This window comes from Cavia porcellus, unplaced genomic scaffold (genome assembly GCF_034190915.1).
Source record: "Cavia porcellus strain 051 isolate PalLab524CR breed Dunkin Hartley unplaced genomic scaffold, mCavPor4.1 scaffold_10, whole genome shotgun sequence".
Classification (NCBI taxonomy): domain Eukaryota; kingdom Metazoa; phylum Chordata; class Mammalia; order Rodentia; family Caviidae; genus Cavia; species Cavia porcellus.
In genome coordinates, this window is record NW_026947493.1 from 66,880,645 (window position 1) to 66,904,527 (window position 23,883).

Genomic DNA, 23,883 nt, shown 5'->3' on the forward strand with positions numbered 1-23,883 from the left:
GTGGGTCTCAAGACCAGCCACGAAACCTAATGATTATTTAACGTTGTCGCACTTGAGGCTGGCTTCTGTAAGCCTCCTTTCCCCCTTTAAGGGTTTGATGAATAGGTCTTGTGACAGCCATTTAGGAATAAACAAGAATTCATCAGTCTGCATAAGAAGAAGCCAGTTTATAGATTAAGTTTCCTGAGGTAATTCATGAGGTCAGTCCCATTTAGATGGAGACTATTAGGGTCTGGCTCTAGAGAGTGACCACAGAGGGGAGTCACTCCGAATGGATCCCGTCCACACAAAGCCCCCTTTTCAGGCAGAAGCCTGCCATCTTTATGACCCTGCTGCTAGGACGCACATCAACTTGTCACTGTGCAGATCTGCTAGGGCAAGACCTCATCACTCTATTAAAGAGCTCTGTGACCCTATTGATTTGAAGTATTTAAAGCAGGGGTGAAGTTCAAAGCAATTTCTTTTCTATACTATTACTCAGTCTCTCTGTGTCTTGGCTCTAAAACATCTGCTGTCAGTTCCTTTCTGTTGTCTGACTCTGGAATCTGTCACCAGAGAACAGAGTAGTTTTATTTAAAATAAATTGGATTCCTTTTCAGTTTTCAGCATTTCGCATTGTGATCAATGGCTTATGCTCCTTCATGCGCTGGGAGACTTAACTGCAACTATATCCTTTTATGTCTCTTTAGGGCAGGACCGAAGCAGCATTAGCTTCTGAGGTTTTGTAAGAGAATCAAGTCTTAGAAATAGGTAGCAGCCACTGGCTCCTCTAATTGGCCAATCAACAAAAATACCAACCTTTCATTTAAAAAGAAAAAAAAAATATACAGCAAGATGGAAAAAGAAAAAAAATGTATCTCCAGCTGTGGCTCCAAGACCTAAATGCTAACAGTATCATTTTTACTTTTATTTGCTCCAAGAAATGAAAACAAAGTAAACAACTCAGTTATTTTTAAATGTCAGCAGGTAACACAGAACTGGGAGTCAGTTTTGAAAGGTGTTTTGCAAAATAATGCAGGCTGCTACACTAGTTCTCTGGCAGTGCCAGACCCGGGAGTACACCTCCAGGACTTAATAATACATGAGGCATTGTGCACATATTCCCAAAGTGACATCAGAAGCTGCCGGCCTTTCCCAGGCTTGGTGGGGAGGCCAGCCTGGGTGTTTGGATCAGTCTGTCCTCAGCCACAGTGTAAATCAAGAAATTAGTTTGACATGTCAAATCTGAGTTAAAACATTATACTGTACTTTGAAAGAATAAAAACTTAAGAAAATGTGTTTTAAATAACTATTTTGAATCATGGGCAAAGGAAATAATACCTCTGGTGCACAGGCTAACGCTATTATCAAGTCCAAAAGCATCACTTCTTCTTCTGGTCCTTTAAGGATAGACGGGATTGATGATAAGTAAAGCAGAAAAGATTGCCTCTTCTCCTGAAAGTCTTTTTTATTATTCTGAGAACCGTATTTCTCTTAGAGTTAGCGCTGCCCTCCATCCAGGTAACTCCGTTTCTCCTGTCCATTCTCCCCAGCTCTGCCCAGACTCCCAGGCCTGGGTCTCGTCTCCTCTCCCCTCAGCTGCAGTCTGTTGAAAACAAACCTTAATTAATATTCCCCCAACAGCCTTCTTTTCAAGCTTAGTATTCTCTTTCATTATTGATGCTTAGTGTCTTCCAGTCACTTGATTTTTTCCCCTATACCTTATCAGTTGCCTGGATCCGCACAATCTACCACTGCCTTGTCTCTTAGACCCAACTCTAGAACCTTAAGATTGGGATCATTTCATCCCAAATATTCAGAACTTTTCACCAGTAGTTGTTTGTAAATTGGGTCATCTGCCTTTGGCCCATTTTCACCTCAAATTAATGCTCTGAAATGAAGTTTTAGTCAAGTCATTGCACTGTAAACACTTTCAAATGTTTCGCAGGACCGAGGAAACTAACTCTAGTCCTTTGAACCCAGCATCCAGAGTCCAATTATTTTGTTTGTGTCTGCTCCATGTCCCAAAATTACAAACCCAAGGGCCACCCTGCTCTTCCAAAGGCGTCACAGATCACCTACATGCTGAAGATTTTGAGCTCCAGCCTCATCTTCACTCACCAACTCTAGATCTGCTGATTCAGCGCCTACTGGATCTCCTCTTGGATGGACCCCAAGCAATTAGAACTCCATCAAGCTCACTGGTACCTCACCATCTCAGGGGGTTGCTTCTCAGTCATTAGCAACACTATTCACCAAGCTGCCCATGCCAGAAGCTTCCTTTCCCTCATCCCAGCCACTGATCAATTATTTCCCCTCATCTTCACTCTTCTCATCCTCTCCACCTTCATTCTGGGTTAGCATTCCCTTCTTTTCAATTCTGAAACACATGAACCAGGTTAAGAATCAACATTACTTCCTCAGAGAGAACTGATAACTCTGCTCTGAGACTCTACTCCTTGTGTTATTTCACAGGTCAGAATTTTGTGTTTATTTGTAGAAATTACCTCATATAGAGTCACTGACAAAAATGTTTATTGAATGAATAAATAAGCAAACCAATAATCCATCCTGGCAAGACAAAAACAGAATCAAGATTCCTCTTATGTAGAATGATGTAGAATAGTTAACCAATGTAAGTTTCAAAGTGAAAGTTGATGTTTCCTACAAGACTGAACCCATTTTCAACATTAATGCAATTTATCACGAATGCTTATATCTTTATACCTATAAGAAAATAGATTTTTTTAATTCTAACATTTTTTTTACAAACATTATCAGACTAGAATTTATAAAATTGACATTTGTATCATTTATTCAATTTTTTTTTCAAACTAGGATTGTCTCAGATGATGCAATATGTTCAGATCTTGGAAATGACAACATAATGCGCAGTTCTGTGTGTGCGTTTGTGTGTCTGTGTGTCTGTGTGTCCTTTTCTGCTCTCTCTCTCTCTCTTTTTTTTTCCCAAAACAGCAATTGTACTACTGTAACTCTAAGGTCAAGAGTAAACATAATATTTCAGGTCTTCTTGAAAATTTTCAATAAAGATAGCACAAAAGATTTGTAGGAGGTAATAATCTGTATTCAGCTCCTCTGCAGAAGTAAGTTATACCTAATATTCAGCACCATTTTTGTACCTTTAATTTAGAAGAGGAAAGATAGAGAAGAAACCCACAGATGTCAATAGAGAGGCAAGAGTGACAAGTTGATGTCATCTGGATTGCGCAGTGCTGAATAGGTTGGAAATTATGTGGTGTGCTCACCGGGAACATTTCCAAAAGGAGCTGGAATTTAATGGACCATGTTTCATTCAAAGATTTGTAAGACAGTAAAAGAAAACATTTCTATCACTAACAATTGATGATCTTATATTTCAAGTGCCCTTGTTATGAAAATCTAAATGTTGAGTCTACCCAACTTTCAAATGCTCATTTTGAATCTAATATTTTCGTGTCATCTCATAAAGAGCGCTTAATGAGTTAGATGGAGAAAGTTATGTTTCTCAGTAAATCTTTCATATACCTTATTCCAAATTCTGCTGTTGTATACTCTACCCTTTCAGTAAAGTCCAACATATTTGAAAAATAATCGTTTCCAAGATATTCATTTCATCCAAATGTGATTTTTATTTCTTGATGTTGATTGTTTCTGCATGCAATCATTAAGATATTTAACAAAGTCATGGATATAAATGTTCTCTCTCATTTCTGGAAGTAAGTGACTAAAATACTTAAAAATTTAACAAATATTTTCTTAGAGATTCTTAGGGAATACAGAGCAAGCAAAAATATTCATCAACTCAGAATAGGTCAGTTTGGGGTTTGGTTTTGTTTCTTGAAAACAAATATTGAAGAGCCAGTACCAAACAATCCAAACATAAAGTATTGTTATATTTATATTTTAATTCAAAATGCTGTTGCTTTACTAACTACCATGACTGTAACTATGAATGGGCACAATAAAGCTTGATATTTGGAAGTTAACCTAAACTTTTTTCTTTCTTTTTTTTTTTTTTCACTTTTTGGGTTTCACTATGCAATTTAGGGTAGCCTTGAATTCACTTTGTAGCCCAGGATGGCTTTGAACTCACAGAGATTCTCCTGTCTCATCTTCCTGTGTCTTGTCATTATAGGCATTCATGACCTCACCTGGTTTATCTAAACTTCAAACACACCTCTCTCTTTGTGCTATTGATGTGATTATGTTTCAGATTATGGGAAAAGCACTAGGAAAAATTATGGTTAACATTCAGCCCCTAAATCTATGGAATTTAAAGTCTTATAGAAGACAAAAAGTTCACAAATTTAATCTTTTTCCTCTATTGTTAGTGTAATCTAACACATGAAAGTGGGAGAGTAGAGATTATATGATTCAACGGATTGCCTTATCAGGAATTGATTTTGTACGCTTGTATGAGACCTGGCTATAGTGACTTACCAAATCAAGGGTTTCTTTTCACATGACAAGGCTGGTGACTCAAGTCCTTATATCATCAGTGCGCCATCATTCCTTCATGTTTGTACTATGCCACCTGTATCACGTACTTTCATCTTTAATTCATGGTGTTCTTCTATATCAACTTTAGTTATGAAGACACCGCTCTACCCCCAAGCTCAATTTTATGTTCCAGACAACAAGAAAGCATCAAGAAGGAGCAAGTAGAGATTATATCAAGAGAACAAAGTTCTCACAGAAATCCTCAACAAGATTTGGTTTATGTTTCATTGTCCCAAACCATAGTAGGTAGCCACCTCTAAATGCAAGAATACCTTGAATGTTTAGTTTCTAAGCGGAACCACTATTGCCCTTAACAAAACCAGATAAAAAGGGGCTATGAATATTAATCAAATGACTAGAAAATCCTGTCACTGAAATCCACACTGGGACTTTGAAATCTCAACTCTTACACTCTCTCATATGTTTAGAATCTCATAGTGTTACCGAGAGAGGGGGAGGACTTCTCAGGACCTCGGATTTAGAGAACCCCCACTAAGCCTCACAACCATGCTACTCTCACAGCAAAGGGGACATCAACACAGAGGTCATATTCTTGTCACTGTTATATTATGCCCCAGTGAAGCCAAAAAATGACCTTCCAAATGGCTGAGGAGCTGCTTCCATGGCCAAAGTAGACCCTATACTTGACACAGTCCTTCTAAAGTCTGAATTCACCCCTGGCCACTTTTGAAGCAACCAAAGGATGGCTGTTCACAAAGTGTAGGAAGAAGTTAGGCAAGCAGGGTGCTCACAGTTGTGTGTGATCCTCATAAAACAGAACAGAGCAAATGGGAGAGAAAGGAGCGACACGTTGTGAAAGGAGAACTTGGGGAGAAGCCTCCTACCTTTAGGGGTGAACAACGAGGAACAGAAGAGTTCTGAATTCAAGCCTGTTTTTCCTGTCATCATGAAAACATGCGTATCAAGTGGCAGAAAGGACATATCACACAGAACATTTCAGTAACTCATTTTCAACTCACATTTAAATATGTGATCTGTAGGTCTCCATTTGCATTCTTATCCAGCCATACAAATGGGACAAGGATAAAAATGCATGGACTCTGAGAATGAGTTCTTATCTCGACTTTGGCATTATTTAGTGCCCACTTGGAGAAATTAGACATTGATAGAGCTGACTATAGTTTAGATAAGCTCCTAAGTATTTGTTAAATAATAAATCGAATAGCCTTATCTTACTTGACTAATATTTTAATAAATCCTGCTAAATGTGCTCACTGACTGAATATTATTCTTTTTCAGTTCCTACTATCTCACGGAAAAGGAGCCTGCCCCTTGTAAGTAAGTTCGTTCAGCCTAGCAAATGGAGTGCTACAAAGTCATTGATTCATTCAACATAATAACTAACATCCAAAAAATTATAAAAATTATCATTATTGTAGGTGATTCTACCTTGAGCCCTCACTATTTGCTTATCGAACAAGTATTCTACAGCTCTACACTATGTTCCAGGAGCTATTCTAGGCTCACAGGATACATTTGTGAGCCAGAGGAAGGGTGTGGACATGAACAGGTGATGCCTTCACACATAAAGGCAATGCTACGCTTGGAGGGTCTGCCCCTTGAGAAGGTCATGTAAAATTGCGTGGTCGTCAGAACAGGTTAAAGCAGTGAGACCTTCGAGCAGTGACTGGACCATATGGACCGATGCATTTATAAAAGGATGAGGTCACCCCTCTTCTTTTTCCCTCTTTCATGTGATGACACAGCAAAAACTCTCTCCCTACACGCTTGACCACCATCCTGAAAGTTCACAACATCCAAGACCATGAGATTAGAAATTTATGGTTGTTATAAATGATTCACCCCAAGAATCCTGTAATAGCAACATAAAAAGGAGTGAACCAGGCATTTCCTAGTTAGCAATGATTATTCAAAAAGTTCTAATCTTCATCCTAACTGATCCTAATGAGGAGCCTATTTCTCATTATTTGCAATCTGAAAAATAATAGCTTTTTTAGCTTGGGCCCAAAACCCACAAACAAATTTCCTGCATTCACTGGAAAATAGTAGAATACTTATGCTTCCATCACATTATGATGCATAATCACCTTATCATCAAGCACTTGACATGGTTGCTAATGAACAGTTTCCTTAGTATAAGCAATAACCGCAGCTTTCTTTGTATAATTTGGGAAACACGGCATATAACATCTTGGTTGATGTCGTGCATAGTTCAAAAGTTGCCAGCTAATACCACTGTTCTCACTAAAACAACGAGAAAAAAAAGACAAATGTGTGTGGGACACTTTCATATCCACAGGCTACTCAGGACTGTGACTCCAGAGAGAAAGGGAACAAAGGAAGCAAAACTACAGCGGCCACAGTTGTTTGGTGGTGCTTTCTGAACAGAAAAGAGGTGGTGCTTTGGTTCCAGGCAGAAGTCTAGCGGAGGTGAGAGAGCGGGAATGGCCACCTGGGAGGGAAGGCCAGGACAGCTAACAGTTAGTTGCAGGGCAGACAAGCAAAGGAAAGGGAAATTCACAGAGTTCCAGAAATCTGTGTCAGAATTGCTTAAAATCCCTGGCTGAACACCAGTCTACACGGAGTGAGACCCCAGGGACCAGACCATGAGCAACTGCTGGAGAAACAGCGACTGCCTGGAGCCTTGTGAACAGACTGATGCTCAGTGTTCTCTCAGAACAAGAAATGTCTAAGATCTGGACAACCAGAGTAGGTGCACACCAGGTGTTTAGTACTATTTCCATCTAATATCAGTGAACAATCAAAACCAAAATAGAAAAACTACTTCAGTAATACCAAATATGTAACATACTTTTGATAAATTTAACAAAAAATTTGCAAGCACATAGAGAAATACATTAGATTTATTATTCTGGAAACTACACACTAGTAAGGAATTCCTACAAATAAAGATATATATATATATATATATATATATATATATATATATATTTATTTATATTTACCATATATATATTTACCATATATATCCTATACCATGTATTAGATTAGAAAACTCAATGTCATTAAAATTTTAATTCATTAAAAGTTCAATTCTTTCTACCTTATCTCTTAGATCAATGTAATACTAATCAAAATCTCAATTGTCATATCTGTAGAAATTTATAAGCTTGTAAATTTTATATAGATGCAAGAGTTTAAAATAGTCAAATGCATTGTAAAAATACATGAAATTTGAGGACCACACACTACTGAAATGTAGGGTCTGTTTTTCACTTTGGGCATCATGACAATGCAGTACTGAAATAAAGGTAAAAATACAAATGAATGAAACCAGAGTGGGGTGTCAGCGAATGAGCTCACACATCTCCGGATGGTGTCACGATGGTGTCAGATTCAAACAATTCAGAAAGAATATTATTTTTAGCAAATAATGTTCTAATAATTATAGCTACATGCAACAAAAATGAATGTAAACCTTTACCTCATACCATACACAACTTATTCAAAATGGATTACATACTTGAATGTAAAAGTCAAAACTATGAAACTTCTTTTAAAGAAGAAAACAAAACAAAACAGGGTGTTATTTTTGCTTAAGAATTTGATAGAACACAGATACTAATTATTTGTACTTCATACAAATTAAGAGTACTGTTCTTCCTCTTGAAAGAATAACTATCATCAGGAAATCAACCAATAACAAACGCTGTTAAGGCTGTAGTGGAACACTTCATGTTGGTGGGAGTGTAGACTGATACAACCACCACGCAAATCAGTGTGAAGGTTCCTCAAAAAACTAGGACTAGGGGTTTTATTTGACCCGGGTATTCTTCCTTTTGGTATCATCCCAAAAGAGTTAAAGGCTTCATACCCCAGCAATACATAAACACTCACGTTTATAGCTGCACAATTTGTAATAGCTAATATTGAAAACATCATAGATGCCCACTAAAGAATGAATGGATAAAGACATAGGGTTTTTATACAGTGTAGTACTATTTTGCCATGAGAAAAGATAAACTCAAGACATTTCTCGGTAAATGGATGCACCTTGAGACCATATCCTTAAGTAAAATAATCAAACATGCATGTTTAAATACTGCACTGTTTCTCTTGTATGAGAAACCAAAAGTAGAAGACCAAAATGGATGATAGATATTGGAAAACAGGAAGAAAATGTTCAAATGGAAGGGAGAACAAAGGCGGGAGGAGAGGGAAGCAAAGGGAGGGACAGGAGAAAAAGAGAATGGAAGGAAGAGAATGTAAACAAAGCCTTTATAAATGGGAAGGGGAGGAGGCTCAAGGTTGGGTAGGGGACTGGAGAGGATTAAGACATGTCATGTACAGCTACCAATTCCCTATGATGAATGTGGTCACTATGTACTATAAACATTTACTAATAAAAATAAAGTTTAAAAAGGGGGAGGAGTTCTGTTCTTCAACATGTTTTTAAAGACACCAGCTTAAAAAAAAAAAAGACAAGAAAGAAAAACAAAAGTGAAGGTCCAGTAAGAAATAATAACAGTAACAAGATGCTAGCTCAGTATATAAGAATTAATTGTATTTCTAATATTAGCAAAACTCAACTGGAAGATACAATTTAAAACCATAACCACTCTCAGTTGGATCTGAAGGTATAAAATATTTTAACATAAATTTAACTCAAAATATATGCAAATCAAAAACTGACTGAAATTTTTAAAAACCCAATTAATAGGGATTGAGAATATGCTCATGCACTAGAAAACTCAGTATTATGCAGAAATCTATTCTTTCTAAAAGCAATTTAGAGGTTCTATTTATTCAAATTGAAATCTCTCTACCCTTTTGTATAGAAATTTATGATGATTCTGAAATGCACATTATATGGAAATAATCTAAAATGGTGGAAATGATTTCTTTTGAGACAGGGTTTCTATATGTAGTTCAGGTTGGTCTTTAACTCACTGTGTAGTTCCAAGCCTGGGTTCAAATTTGCAGAGTTACTTGCCTTATTATAAGTGTGCTTCACCCTGGCTGGCACATAGAACTCATTTTGAAAAAGATAAAATGAAAGATTTATAATATCTGATTCCTATACTTAATATAAGCTATATAAATAAATTAAAATGATTTTAGCAAGCATGTAGACCTAAAAAAATGGAACACATCAGAGACTCTAGAATAGATTTTTAACAAATGTGCTGACATAGTTCAATGAGAAAATATATGTTCCAATAAATGCTGCTGGAAAACTGGATATTCATCTATTTATATCTGTGCAAAAGAATCACCCCTTTCATAGAATCAGATGCAGTCGACCTGAAGATAATCATAGACAGACACGCAAAATAAAATTGTAATGTCTCTAGAGAAAAACATGGGAGGAATGTCTTTGTGATCTTGGTGTAAGCAAATACTACTTATCTGAGGCCTGAGAAACACTAACTGCAAAAGAAAAAAAAGATAAACTGGGTTTCATTAAAATTATAAAATATTGCTCTTTGAAAGATTAAGAAAAGTCATAATCTAAGAGAAAATATTTTAATTACCTGTCTTACAAGGATTTTATTCAGAAATGTAAGAATAAAAAGACAAACAACTTATTTTTTTAAATGGACAAAATATTTGAACAAGGACTTCACAAATCAGTACACATACCCCAATAAGTACATAAAAAGCACAATATTATCAGTCACGAAGGAAATAAAAATAAAACCACAATGATACACTGGTGTGCACTCATTACAGGGGTGACAGTGAAAGACTCAATGCTCAGTGCTGGCTAAGAAGTGGAAAACTCCCCCACCTTGATGATGGAGGCTTGAAATGGTTGGACAACTTTGGAAAATGGTTTGTCAATTGCTTTGAAAGGCAACAATATACCATAGTTACCTCAAGACTGACTGGTCCCACTCTTAGATTTTACCCAAGAGAAATAGAAATATATGTTCAGAAAATGACTTTAGATGAATGTTTGTAGCTTTTATTTATATCAGCTAAGAATATCCTTTTAACACACTCACACACGTGCACACATTCTCAAGTTTGAATATTAAAAAACAGAGCATTCGATCAAGACAATGCTAACGGGGAGATATTCTCAGAGCTACATGTGTATTTTAGATTATCTTTCCAAAGGTCTCTGTCATGTTCCTAAGAGTACTCAAACTACAGAAATGTATGCATTAGATCCTAGTGTGGGGATACACACCTGTAATTGCAGCAGTCCTGCAGAAATGAGGCAGAAGGGTTAGAAGTTCAAGCCCAACCTGAGAAACTTAGCAACTTGGTGAAAGTCTGTCTTAAATTTAAAAAGTGCTAGGGATATAGTACTAAAAGCAAGCAAACAAGCAAACCAATAAAATCCCCAAACGCCTGCTTTCATCAAATAAGTTAAAGAAAATGACAAACTTTAAAAAATTAGATTTTATTTGAAAACGTTGAGAGTTATGACAAGCATTTTAATGTACTTGGTAGTAATGTGGCAGAATTTACCTTATGTGAAAACACTTTTGAGTTGAGATGATAAAATATTCATCCACAGCAATATTATGCAAGGGTGGCATAAATAGCAATAAAAATGCTTTCATAAGTATACTGTGTGCCAGGCAACAATCTGAATACTACACAGATATTATTTAATATTCGTCCCACAAATGGGGTGCAGGTATGGCTCTGTCACTGATTAAGAAACACGACAAAATCAGGGCTCCATACAGAGCTTGTTACCTTCCTTTCCTCTGTGGTAGGCAGCATCAGAAGGCTGGGGTTCAAGTATGAAACCTCAGACACCACATGTGAGACCAGAGCAAAGGGAATGAGAAGGTGCCGTGGTATTCTCCTCTTAACAGGAGCAAAATTCTTCTAATAATGGCCCAGATACACATTAGTATTTCAAAACTGGGGCTCCAGGCTGAGATTAAAGGATTTTTCCAAATAAAGACTATTTTTATCTACATTTACATTATATTACATGTATATTACATATTATTTTATTGCATTTACATTACAAACAATTCAGATTATAAGAGAAAACATGATCCCACTTAATTACAAAACTTGAGTTGTGTTTACAAAAAAAAAGTGGAGAAACATTGTTATTAGATGACAAACAGTTTGAAAAACTTTAATCTTGAATGTCCACATTTGACATATTGAAGTCTTCAAGATGTGCTGCCTTAGAGAAATATGTTTCATTTTGGTCAATCCAGTGTTCTCCAAATATTTGAACACAATTTTTTTTCTCCATAAGTTATAATTTACCTGTGATATCCAATAGGACTTTGCATGAGACTCTAAAAATGGTTTCGATAAATCTACTGTCCCATCAGGCAGCTGCTAGTCACATTGTGAATCCTTGAAATGGGGCTAGTGCAACTGAGAAAATGAATTTTTAATTTCATGTAATTTCCAGTAATTAAAATTTAAATAGTCAGGTGTTTCAAGTGGCTGCCATATTGAAGAGCAGAGCTCTAGAACAATGTCCATTCCGAGACTACGTATTTGGAAAAACTATCACATAATAATCATTCTGTGTGCAGCAGATGATGTAAAATGATTGAATGACTTGGCCAAAAAAAAAAAAAATCCAAAGAACAGTCAGTATTTAAAGCCAAATTCATTCACTTCTAACTCCGCGTCCCCTGTATTCTTCTAACCTGCCTTAAAGATGCTACAGAGATATGCATTGGGTAATATGTTTATTTTTATTGTAACTATTTGCTGTCAGCATCTGTATAAATTTGAATTTTATTGCATTTGTTTGTTTCTAAAGGAAATTATATAGTTCCAAATGCTTTATGGATAATTGTTTTTGAGTGTAATTTTAAAACAAGTTGTAAGTAAATGCCTCCACTTTTTGATGGAGAAATCAAAACAAAGAGAAAATATGGTGAATTCTCTATCTGCTTTATATTGAAGACGTTTTAAAGATTTATAAGCAAAAATGGGTTAAAATAATTTTGATCACTTATATCAAATGAGTTCTCTTAGAGGAAAAGCATATTCACTTACTCAGACAAATAACATTTCTAATCCTTAGCATTTTTAATTCAATGCAATGTACAAATTGTCAAAGTCATATTCTGAAAGTTAGGATTTGATTTGCACAATGGTTTAATAGCTCAGTGGAAGGTCCTGAGTTCAATCTATAGTACCAAAAACAAACAAACAAACAAAACATCAGATGAAAACTGTTGGAAATATGAGTTTAGCTTTAAGCGCTTTACTTTTCGGATTTCAGTGATATGTACTGGCCCGTCTTGACAGGTTGTTTTATTTACTGGCAGTTTGAGAGCTCCAGTCCATCCAGACAAGACTCCATTACATGTAACAGCTGCATGGTACATGTCTTAAAAGTAATAAATATATTCCTTAAAACACAGAAAAAGACAAAGCAGTCATGTTTGATGTTCTTTCAAATTTTCTGAGCTTATTTTTCAGAAAATTATCTGCAAAATCATTTTTTGTAGTTCTAAATATTATGAAGTTTTATATTTATGATTGATGTATTAGGGAAATACTTTGTAGACTTTAATGACTACCCATTTTTCAGTGAAAAAATTGAGCAAGTGTTTTTAATATTTTATTAAGCATGTTAAATACCATTTACACTCTAATTTTAATTACATAAATGTTAAAGGCATAAAAACAAACAACTGAAAAATAATCATTGCTATGAACATTTGTCCAAGAAATAGTGTATATTTTTCTTAATTCTCCAAATTGTTTGCAAAGTGATTATGTTACTTTTAAGAAACAAAAACAATTATATTAATACTACATGAAACCTTCAAAAGTATAACTCAAAGGGGCATATTCTTCACCTAAATATATAATTTGGTATTCCAAGCATTGACTTAAGGTATGTATAAAACAGATAAATTAGAATGGGTTTTCCTTTTTAGAAAGGATTTGCATGGTAAAATGAAGTGAAAATTGTGAGCTAATTATGTGGTAAATTCAATTAGTGTAGTCACCTAATCTAAATTATTCAGGCTCATTGTAGTTCCAAGAAAGCAAGGCCACCATGCCTGGGACTCAGTCATGTGCAAATAAACACTTAGTAAATCTTGCCCGTAGTAATAAACAAAATTGATTATTTTCCTCCTATGCTGGCTGCTTGCTTTTTATGTGTGAGAGTATGAAGCATCAGATGATTTCCTCAATAGGTTTACTTTTAAGGAAGCTGTTTCTCCATTTAATGATGTTTAACCTGTATAACCGAGCCACAACTGCTTATTTTTAACACTATCTCTCTGAATGTTATGGGTAGCTGGAGCCACAGGTCAAGGACAAGTGGAGAACTTAAAATACTTTCTTTCTCGGGGAGGTATGGACTGCAGAGGTGGGAAATATATAGGCTGGCACCTGTTATAGTCTGTCTATAAAGCAATCTGCCTTATATCGATTTGAAACCAAGTCAGTGCTGCATCCCTGGAAATAACTAAGGATGAAAATAGAACCCACGAGCTAGAATTTTTGTACAAAAGACTAATAACCATACTCTGTGCTGCTACTTTGAATTCCTGTTCACGGGGGAGTACAATGCCAAGGTTTATACTTTGGGAAATAGAAGCTCTGGGTCCTTGTCTTCCTTTCCTATGAGTGGAACAAGGACATCCCTCTGGGTGCTTTAGGCTCTATTTGGGTAGTCTACTCACCTTCAGAAGGCAGAAAAAAAAAAGGCAGAAAATGTAACACCAACGATGATAAAATCACTAACCAGCAATTTCCTGTTGCCACTGTAACAAAACACCACAAATTTCTTTTTTTTAAAAAAAAAAAAAAAGCAATTTCTTCCCCCCTTTCACTGCAAAAAAGGAAAGAATAAGTGGGCTGGGTGGAAAAAAAAAGATGGGAAAAGGATAGATAGATATGATAGATAATCATAGTACTAATCTCTATTAGTATATCAAAAAGGACAATTTATGTTTCCATTATTTGGTCATTTTTTCATGCCTATATCTTGTAATCTGAGCAACTACTTTGAAGATAACAATATTCAATATATTAACCATTGTTAATCTATTACTTTGTTTTGAAATTCTGTATCACTGTTTTTATTATTTTTCATTAAAAAAACCCTCAAATTTATTCATTTACAAGTTTAGCAATCACAAGACCAAAATGAGTCTTACAAAATTCAAATCAAATTATGGGAATGGCTGGTTCTCTCTGGAGCTTCTAGGGGATAATGTGTTCCTCTTCTTTTTCAGCTGCTAAGGCTGCAGGCTTTCCTTGGGTTGTGGCCATAATATGCCAGTCTCGGCTGCCATCTGTATACTGCCTCTTCACCCCCTGTAGTCCAGTCTTCCTCCAACTCTCTGTTAAAAGATGCCTTGTGGTTACACTGGACACTTTGGATAATCTACTATAATCTCCAGATGCTTAATTTAATCACAAGTCTAAGGTGCCTTCTGCCATATAAGGGAACAATTACAGGTTCCATGAACCAGGAAATGGATATCTTTGGGGACTATTACTCAGCTTACCACATTGATAGTGATGGTTCTGACCCAAGTGTTTCCGTAGACAGCAGGAGTAATGGTACTGCAGATGGTGACAGAAATATTGATAAGACCCATGGTGAAGCATGAACCATGATGGTAGTGGAGACTGGAAAAGATAATAGTGATGAATGGCAGGACTAGGGACATCGGCAAAGGGGGTTTAGTCACTGCAAGGCAGACAAGACCTTTGACTATGGCTCTAAAGGACAGGCAAGGTGCCCAAATGGGATTAACTCCAGCCTGGCCTTCAACAATACCAGCTATTCCTACAGCCTAAAGGAACAGCCAAATTAGTGAGAGACAAAAATGCCACACTTGCAAGGAAGAAGATTAAGATACAGAAACTGCAGTTACACAACAAACCTTTCTAAAGTGTATAAACGGTGGACAGATGTGACCTGGGAAAGAATGGTCACACAATGGATTAGTCTGGATTGTAGATCATGAGTTTCTGATGTCATGAAAGTTAAGCTAATGGAAGAAAGGAGTCTTTCTCTGTGATCTCCCCAGGATTTTCTCTACAACTAACTTTTCCAGTTCGCATCAGGGAGGACTGTCACCTCCAAGGTATGTATGTGGTCTTTCTCTGTGATCTCCCCAGGATTTTCTCTACAACTAACTTTTCCAGTTCGCATCAGGGAGGACTGTCACCTCCAAGGCATGTGTGTGACTTGGGAACCACTGTGTGCATCCATCTTTAGCAAGGTAAATGATGTGTTCCCTATTTAGCAAGTTCTGGTGACTACAGGCAGTCTCTTTCTAGGGCACATCATTCTCCCAGTAACCTGATCCCTCAAGATGCATGAAGATTCTTCTGGAAGGAGAATTCCCCAGCATGATCACTATGCTCCAGTTGTGTTACCTTCCCTCTGAAGGTAAATGCTTCCCCTCTGGAGTTAAGGTAGCAGACATCTAGTAGCCAGGCCATGAATTTTAACAATTACCTTTTGCAATTTTCCGGAAAGATGATAATTACAGTACCAGGCCAGAAACACACAAAAAAGACTTGTTCTGATGCAGCAGATCATTGTTTTGAAACTCACTCCATCTTGGTATGTTAGCTGCTGTGAATGCCTCTAGCTCCATGTCCCTACAGACTGAAAATAAAATTTCACAGGGAGAAGTTTTCATCAGCCGTCTCCAGATATTTGCAGGTAGAGGCTCAGATCTGTGCCTTATTTCAGCATGCTCAGCACCCTGTCCTGAAAAGTCTGAGTTTATTAGACATCTATTATAACTGACATATTGTTGCAGTGGGGGTGAAGAGATGCATTAGACAGATGATCTTAATTGGCTTTCTTCCAAAAGAATTTTTTTTAAGAAGAGACAGCTGAAATTCATTCACATTTACAATTAGTAAAACTTTCTTTCATTATTGAAATGCTTGCTGAAACAGCAGCCACATCAGGGTGACAAATCCCGTTATCATGCTTTCTGTAATTGTCTCCCTAAAAGACGCCTATTGAGAGCATTGTCTGCATTTGTGTATGAGACTGACAATCAAGCTCCAGGCAGAGGGTAGAGGGGCATGTGCAGCCTGCTCCAAAACGCTTTTGTGTGTGTATGTGTGTGTGTGTGTGTGTGTGTGTGTGTGTGTGTGTGTGTGTTTGTGGTGGTGCAGTAGAAAGATCTGAGATTCTGGAAAAATATAAGGATGCACTATGCGTACTAACAAGATCAGTCATCAGGCATCATTGGGAGTCTCATGCTTCCCGCCTTTAGTTTTCTATTTTCTCTTCTTTTTTTCTCTGAGCATCGGCAGATGCTATTTGTTTGTCAGGCTGTTACTGGAGAAAATGAGGGTGGGGAGGGATCATTTTTTAAGTAAGCAGTTAACAGCTGAACTCACATGGCTGACAATAGAATCATGATGAAGGGTGAATAGAAAAAAAGTGTAAGATTATCCCTGAAGAGTCTCGTGGAATGAACTGCTTCTTGAAGCAACAGGAAAGGGGCTGCCTGTTTTGGGTCTCACATTTCTTCTTGGCCAAACCTGGGGAAGGAGACTCAACAGACCACCCTCACTTGAAAAGTGAATTTGGAAGACTGAAAAGAATTTCTCTGCAGGAGGGTTCAGACCTTTGAATGTGGAGTGGATACACAGAGAGGAGGGAGGATGGACAGGGAAGAAGCTTCAGTGAAGCAGCGCTAATAAACTGCTCTTTGGGTTCTCCTGGGACAGGGTCTCCTTTTCTTTCACCGAAGGAAGTCTCTGAGGGATCCTGTTTAAACACTTTGCTTTATTTAAGGATGCCTTCAACAAGGACCATGTTGCTTTCCTTCACTTTGCGCATGGGCAATGCCCTTCTCCTCTGCCAAGTCACCTAGAATCACATTGGCTGAGAAAATCCATGCCTGATCTGCTCTCTGTTGAGCTCCTTGTAGTTCCAAAGCCCTGATTCCAGCCCCATGAGACCACTGTCCTCACAGTTGCATTTGCTTGGGCTGAGAGAGGGATGTGCTCAGGGTCAGTTGCTGCTGGGGCACAAGGGGGCAGAGGGCAGGTGTACAACTTGAGGTGGAGGCTTAGGCAAGAAATAGCATGGCTTGAAAGAAACCATCAGAACTATGAAATCAGAATCTCTTTCCATAGCATCCTAAGATACCAGTAATGAAGTCTGACTGTTGCTTGGTCTTGCCTTTGATACATTTTCAAGCCTTTTGTGTTGGTACTTAGTACATTGTGAACTTTTTATACCTTGTATAAAAATACTTCCATGATAGTAAGCTCATCTTTCCCATGATCACTTCAGGATTTCCAAGCCAGCATGTTGCTGGCCCATAATAGATGCTCAATAAATTGTTGATGAACAAATGAATGCGCTAACTCAGTGTTGCCAACCATCATGTGAAGTTTCTAATCTTCCCACTGCTCAGAACTATAGTAACAATGTTATGTAAAATACTGCCTTTGATCCAGATCCTGTGGCACATGTCTATAATCCCAACTACTCAGAAAGATTAGGCAGGAAGATCACTAGTTGAGCTCAATCTGGAAATATAGTAAAACCCTATTTTAAAATTTAAAAGTATAGAAAAAAGGCTCATTAGTGAGACAAGAGTAGCTTGTTAAATCCCCATCTCTACCACTGGCCAAAAAAGGGCTCAGTGCTCCTGGGTTCAATTCAGTACTAAAAATAAAATAAAATAAAATTTTAAAAAACACCAAACAAGTAAACAAAAACATTTTGCTTTTGTGGAATTTAAGAGTCAAGTATAAGAGACAGATAGACTTGGAACCCAAAAGTTTTGTAACAGCTGTGATAAAAATATGCTCAAGGCAAAAATCCTTCTGTATAAAATGGCTTTAGAACTGAGTTCTGGAAAACAAGTTCAAATGGTCCAAGTATCCAGGTCGTGGACTTGTTGACCCTAAACTTAACTCAACATTAAGACAACATTCACAACTCATGCTCATCTGCTATGACATTATTTTGCTACATCTGCTATTTTGACACTGCTATCAAAAACTCTTAGAACCAAGATACCAGCTCATTTCAACAGATTAACACTGCTATCTAAACTATCAACCCCACAAGTCTTTGGTCTGTTATCTGAAGTGTTCTTACCTTTGCCCCACTCCCATCCAGACCAGCAGAGAAGCCAAGGAGAGGATTGTAAAGGTTTCCGCCTTCAGAAATTCCAGAAAGCCACTGCTCTTCAGATACAGATTGAAGACAAGGTTACAGGTTGACACACCTTCATCGGCAACCAACAGTCTACTCTCCTGTTTAGCAATTTTAGAACGGCCACTGTTCCAAAGGATTCTAATTGTACTTTCCTAATTCCCATTTACATCCTCACACTCATCAGAAAATACTTCTTTCCCATTTTCCCTTTGCCAAAACCATTATGTTATTTCCCTTAGAACACTCCAATCAACGTGGGCAACAGGTTTCCTGTCTCACAGATTTCCTAAGGACATTTTGGCATCAAGCCTCCCAGATTCCTTTCTTTTTCTGACCAGTTTTGACATATGGTTTGTATTTATGGATTTATTGATGTGTGTAAATTTCCTATCAAAAGGCATTCTTTACCTTGTTAGATTGTAACCTCCTGCCTGGGAGGAGTATCCTTTCTCTTCTCTACTCCACACAGCTGAGCAAATTGCCTGAGCAAATCTCAACAGCCATGCGGAGCAGTGACAAATGAAACAGTGTTCTCCAGCCTCTTCTAGGTTCTTAATGATGCCTGACATGCCTTTATTCATCCTTGTTCATTGGTCCAACCTATCAGTATTTTTTGTGATGGCTAATTCTATGTGTCAAATTGGCTGTGCTATGGTATCTACCTTAGTTGGTAAAGATATTTTTCAGATGTGGCTAACATTTCAATTGGTAGTTGGAGTAAAGCATGGGATATCCAAACAGCTGAAAATCTTAAAGGAAAAAAAACTAAAGTCCACCCAAAAGGAAGGGAATCTTCCTGTTGTCCTATGCAGTCAGACATACCCTATGCATTTTAGACTTGCCAGCCTCCACAATGTTGTGAATCAATTGTGTAAAATCTCTCCTTCTTTTTATCTCTTTCTCCTTTCCTATCTCGCTCTCTCTTCTATTTTTCTGAACACTGAATAATACTAACGTACACATAAGCAGCTATTAAAATACTTTTTACCCTTCTTTCTCAATCCCCCCCCCACCCTCTGGAAATCACAAGAGGCTTTACTTAGATAACTGGAACCTTAGGCAATGCAGCCTGACTCAATTCAACCAACACACACACCAGTTCTGATTTCCTCACACTTATGTGTCCACCAGCACCTTTCTTTGACATTTATAGAACAAAACTAGAACACTGGGATTTGTTTATGATGAACACTAAAGCATTCTGTCAAGATGAGAACTTGAATCTGCCTACACTGAAACTTTCTTCTTCATTTCACTTTCTGCTCCTTTTTTAGAGTATCCTGCAGTATTCTCTGTAGAGTTGAATTGGTGGTTGCAAAATTCCCTACTTCCTCTTTATCCTGGAAGCACCTTATTTTTCCATCAATTTCTAGGGACAGTTGTGCAGGATATATCACTCTTGGCTGGAGGTTATTGTCTTTCAAAGCTTGAATTATTTCACCCCACGCTCTTGGTGATTTGATGGTTTGTGCCAAGAAGTCTGCTGTAATTCTGATGGGTGTTCCCTTGTAAGTGAGCTGTTTCTTGTCTCTGACGGCTTTTAGTATTCTGTTCTTATATTGGATTTCTGGAATTTTGATTATTATATGCCTGGGTGTAGCTCTGTTTGGGTTGTAGGTGGCTGGGGTTCTGTATGCCTCATACATCTGAGTATCTTTACCTTTTGCTAAATTAGGGAAATTCTTTTGGATTATTTTTGTAAATAGCTGTTGTAGTCCATTTGTTTTTGTCCCTACTTCTTCTTTTATGTTCTTAATTCTTAAGTTATAGATCCTCTTATCATCTTCTAGCCTTTGTATTATTGCTGTTTGTTTTCTTGTTATTTTTAATAAGTTTTTCATTTCATGCTCCCATATTACAAATCTGCCCTCCAATTCAGATAATCTACCCTTAGTTTCTTTCAAGCTGTTATGCCAGCTTTCGATAGAGTTTTTAGTTTCCTGGTAATCTCTTTGAACCTGCTTCACGTATTCTATGTTTTCTCTATTTTCTCCATCAAACAATCCTCTCCTTTTTTTCTGTTCTTCCATTCCACCATCTGTTTTTTCTTGGGCGGTGCTTAGCATTTCTCTAACTATTCTACTTATATCTTGCTTTATTTCATTAAATACTTCACTTTTAAACTTGTCTATGAGGCTCTGGAGATATCGCTTTATGTCTATTGGTGCCGTGTCTGATATTGCATGTTTTCTGTCTTCCTTTGCATTTCCCTTTCCTGAATCAGTGTTCTCAGGATTGGGGACTGAGGATGCTTTCTTGTTGCTTCCTCTTCCCATACTTTTTGTTCCTTCCATACAAGCGAATGTAGGAGGCCCAATTTTTTTCTCTTTGTCAGTTACAGTTTGTTTGAATTGTGCTAGCTAGGTGTTTCCGCCCACTGCAGTGTACTAGGGAGACACAGACCTGGGCAGCCTCTGCTGGGCCCGCCCCTCCAGGTCAGCCTACCAAAGGCTTCACCACTAGGGTGCACCTCCAGGTGCTGGGACCTGGTTTGGGCTAGCCTACTGGGTCTTAATCAATGGTGTCATGCAGGCCAGGCACTCCCCACCAATCCCACTTGAGAGGGGAATATACAACTAATGTCACTGCAGCACTCTGTTCCGGCAAGTCTGCTCGGTCCCAGTATGTCCTTTGCTGGAGCCTCCTACTCTATGAAAGGGTCCCCGTTCCACTCACTCACCGCAAGGCGATGTAGGGCTCCCTGCTAGTCCCACTCTCAACTCCGTTTGCAGATTTCTGCTCTTAGAGCTTTTGCGCATCTGTCTCCCTGCCCTGCAGATTTGGACACAGCAGCGGCAGCAGGAAATTCTAATCCCAGCTTCCAGTGGCTCAACTCTCTAGCTTCTGCGCTGAGATTTTATCTGTTCCTGTTATAGTACCAGGATTGGATTTCCAGTTGGTTTCTCTCAGCTTAGTTCATTCCTGGGTCAGCAGGGTGTATCTCTCCTCGCTTAGGACTCCTCGTACCACACCATTCCTAGATTTTAAGCAGGGTATCTCAGAGAGCCTCCGTAGCTGCTGCTATCTATCCGCATGTTTTTCCAGAAGTCCACACTGACACTTTCTATTGCAAGACATTATTCTCCCTCACTCATGAGGTTATTTTTCCTTTTTTCTATGACACAAGCATGAACTCGTAGTTTGAGTGACTAAGGGGCTTCAAAACATAGAACAATAAGGGTCATTCTCAAGGTTCAGTAGTAAATACCACTCATCTGAAATCCATTCATTGAGTGTTCTTTGTTCTCTGTGCCCTTGAAGAACAAGCTTGCTGCGAGGGGCTCTTCTCCCTCGCAACCTGTCTCTTACCTCCTCTTTGATAAATTTCTTAACCTGTCTTGGGTCTCTCCAGGCAGGCCTCTCCCAGAAACTCCAACTCTTCTTTTGTTATGCAGGCCAATTCCATTTCCTTTCTACCTGACCACAGGCCAGCATCTCCACTTATTTACCTGGTGCCTTCTGGTCTTTCACCTGTGTAGGTTATGCTTCAACATCACACCTATGACCAGTGATGGCTGACACATTGGCATAACCACACTGTTGTCAGTCTTTCCACAGTATGTTACCAACATCATCAAACTTTTCAAGAACCTGAGCAGTTAGAGAAGTGCTCATGGTCAAATTTCTAGCTGCCTTTTGAAACAAGGTTCTCCGCCTTCCAGGCCAATGTCCATCACTGTTTGCTGCTATGATTGAGTGCAGATACTCTTTGATTCATGCACTAGATTGGAGCTAAGCCACGGGCCTCATTATGCTATTGGATTTTCAACTGTAGAATAGAATAGTGGGTGAGGAGCAAGAGTTACTGAAGACCACTCATAATCATGACAAAGCAAAAAAGAATGAGTATGAGGATCAGGAAGAAGAAGAAAGAAGACACCTGAATTTCCATGAATGGCTACTGTGTGCCGAGCACCAAGATGACCTGTCTCTTCATAGCACCTGAGCCCGTGAGGGGCACCTTATTGCCTCAGGGCTTCAGACAAAGACCTGGGTCATACAGAGGCTGCCCAAGCTGCCCAGGTATGCACAGATCACTGAGTAGCACACATAGTGACACTCACCCTTGCCAAGTAAACATTGGTAGGGTGAGAATGACTGTGGATAATTTTGTAAAAGTTTCGAGAAGTACTGAGTGACTTTGTGTCCTTGCTGGCTGAAATTTGTGCCATTAAATTGATTCCTAAAACCCTTACAGCACCATGACATCGAGAAAATATCACCAAAATTTACTGCTGTCTGTGTCAGTGGTAAGTAGAAGGATATTTACATAGATCAAGATGAAGATATACCAAAAATCACAACTCCTCCAGAATGTTTTCCTACTTAAAAAATAAATGTATATAATGTCATTTCTAAGACAAATATTATCATACTCTGAAAATAACAAAGCAGAAAACAGTGGGAAATACTACAAATACCACAAATATTTAGAAATACTTCTTTTCACTGTGAATTTTATGGACATATTCAGGCTGTTTCTGGAAAATGGATATATCTGCCAATTTCAGAGCTGCCACCTAAAGAATGTAAGCTAGTTTCAGAAGCGAGATGTCACTCCTGCCGTTATCACTTTGACCAGGTGATCTAAAATTGTACAGTCATGTGGCACTTCACAGTTTTTAAAATGCTCTCTCATATAACATTTCATTTAATTCTAATAACTACTTGAAGAGGTATTTATCATTGTCATCCCTTTACAGATGAGATTCCAAAAAGTTGCCTTCCCCCAAGTCACTGTAAAAGAGGTCAGAGCTGATTCCAATCTAAATCTTCCACTTCTGCTATATTATGTTTATAATCTTATTCAAGACAGCTCAAAATATATTTATTTCCTGATGAAAAAACTATTTATGTAAATGTATTCATATTTCTCTGAAATTAAACTTAATATCATCTTAAGTTGCAATGGCAAATAGTCTAGGTTGAAACTCAGCTACTTTATGACTTGATATTGTAAAGTTTGCCAGAAAATTTCAGGCATCGAGGAAAAGACTAATTGCACTTTGAATCTGCCTAGCGACTGTCTAGGTTCGATAAGGAATGTTAGAGTGCAGAGGATTATGAATCTGTAATCTGATAAACAGCTTGGTACCCAGAAACTGAATCCAAAAAGCTCATCTTGAATTGCACTCTGGCCTATGATACATTGCTCTATATATCTGTGTATGTGTATGCAAATGAAAAATGTAGATGCACATATATTTATATCTATACACATATGTATTTATATATACATAGTAATATATAAATATAGATGCCACTTCCTAAATACCAAAACATGCAATCTGAATGAGTTATGTTACTATGTAGAGTGTGAGAGTGTGACTCAGATC

General features: G+C 37.8%; 1 long non-coding RNA gene across 3 annotated transcripts in view; it reads right to left on the minus strand.

Moving 5' to 3' along the window:
- Nucleotides 1–10,815: 10,815 nt before the first annotated feature.
- LOC134477915 (uncharacterized) overlaps nt 10,816–23,883 on the minus strand; it is a 189,716-nt gene continuing 176,648 nt past the window's right edge. For all 3 annotated transcript variants that reach the window (XR_010050219.1, XR_010050221.1, XR_010050220.1), the window contains one exon: nt 10,816–14,732. This is a non-coding gene — a long non-coding RNA (uncharacterized LOC134477915). The remainder of the gene's footprint in view (nt 14,733–23,883) is intronic.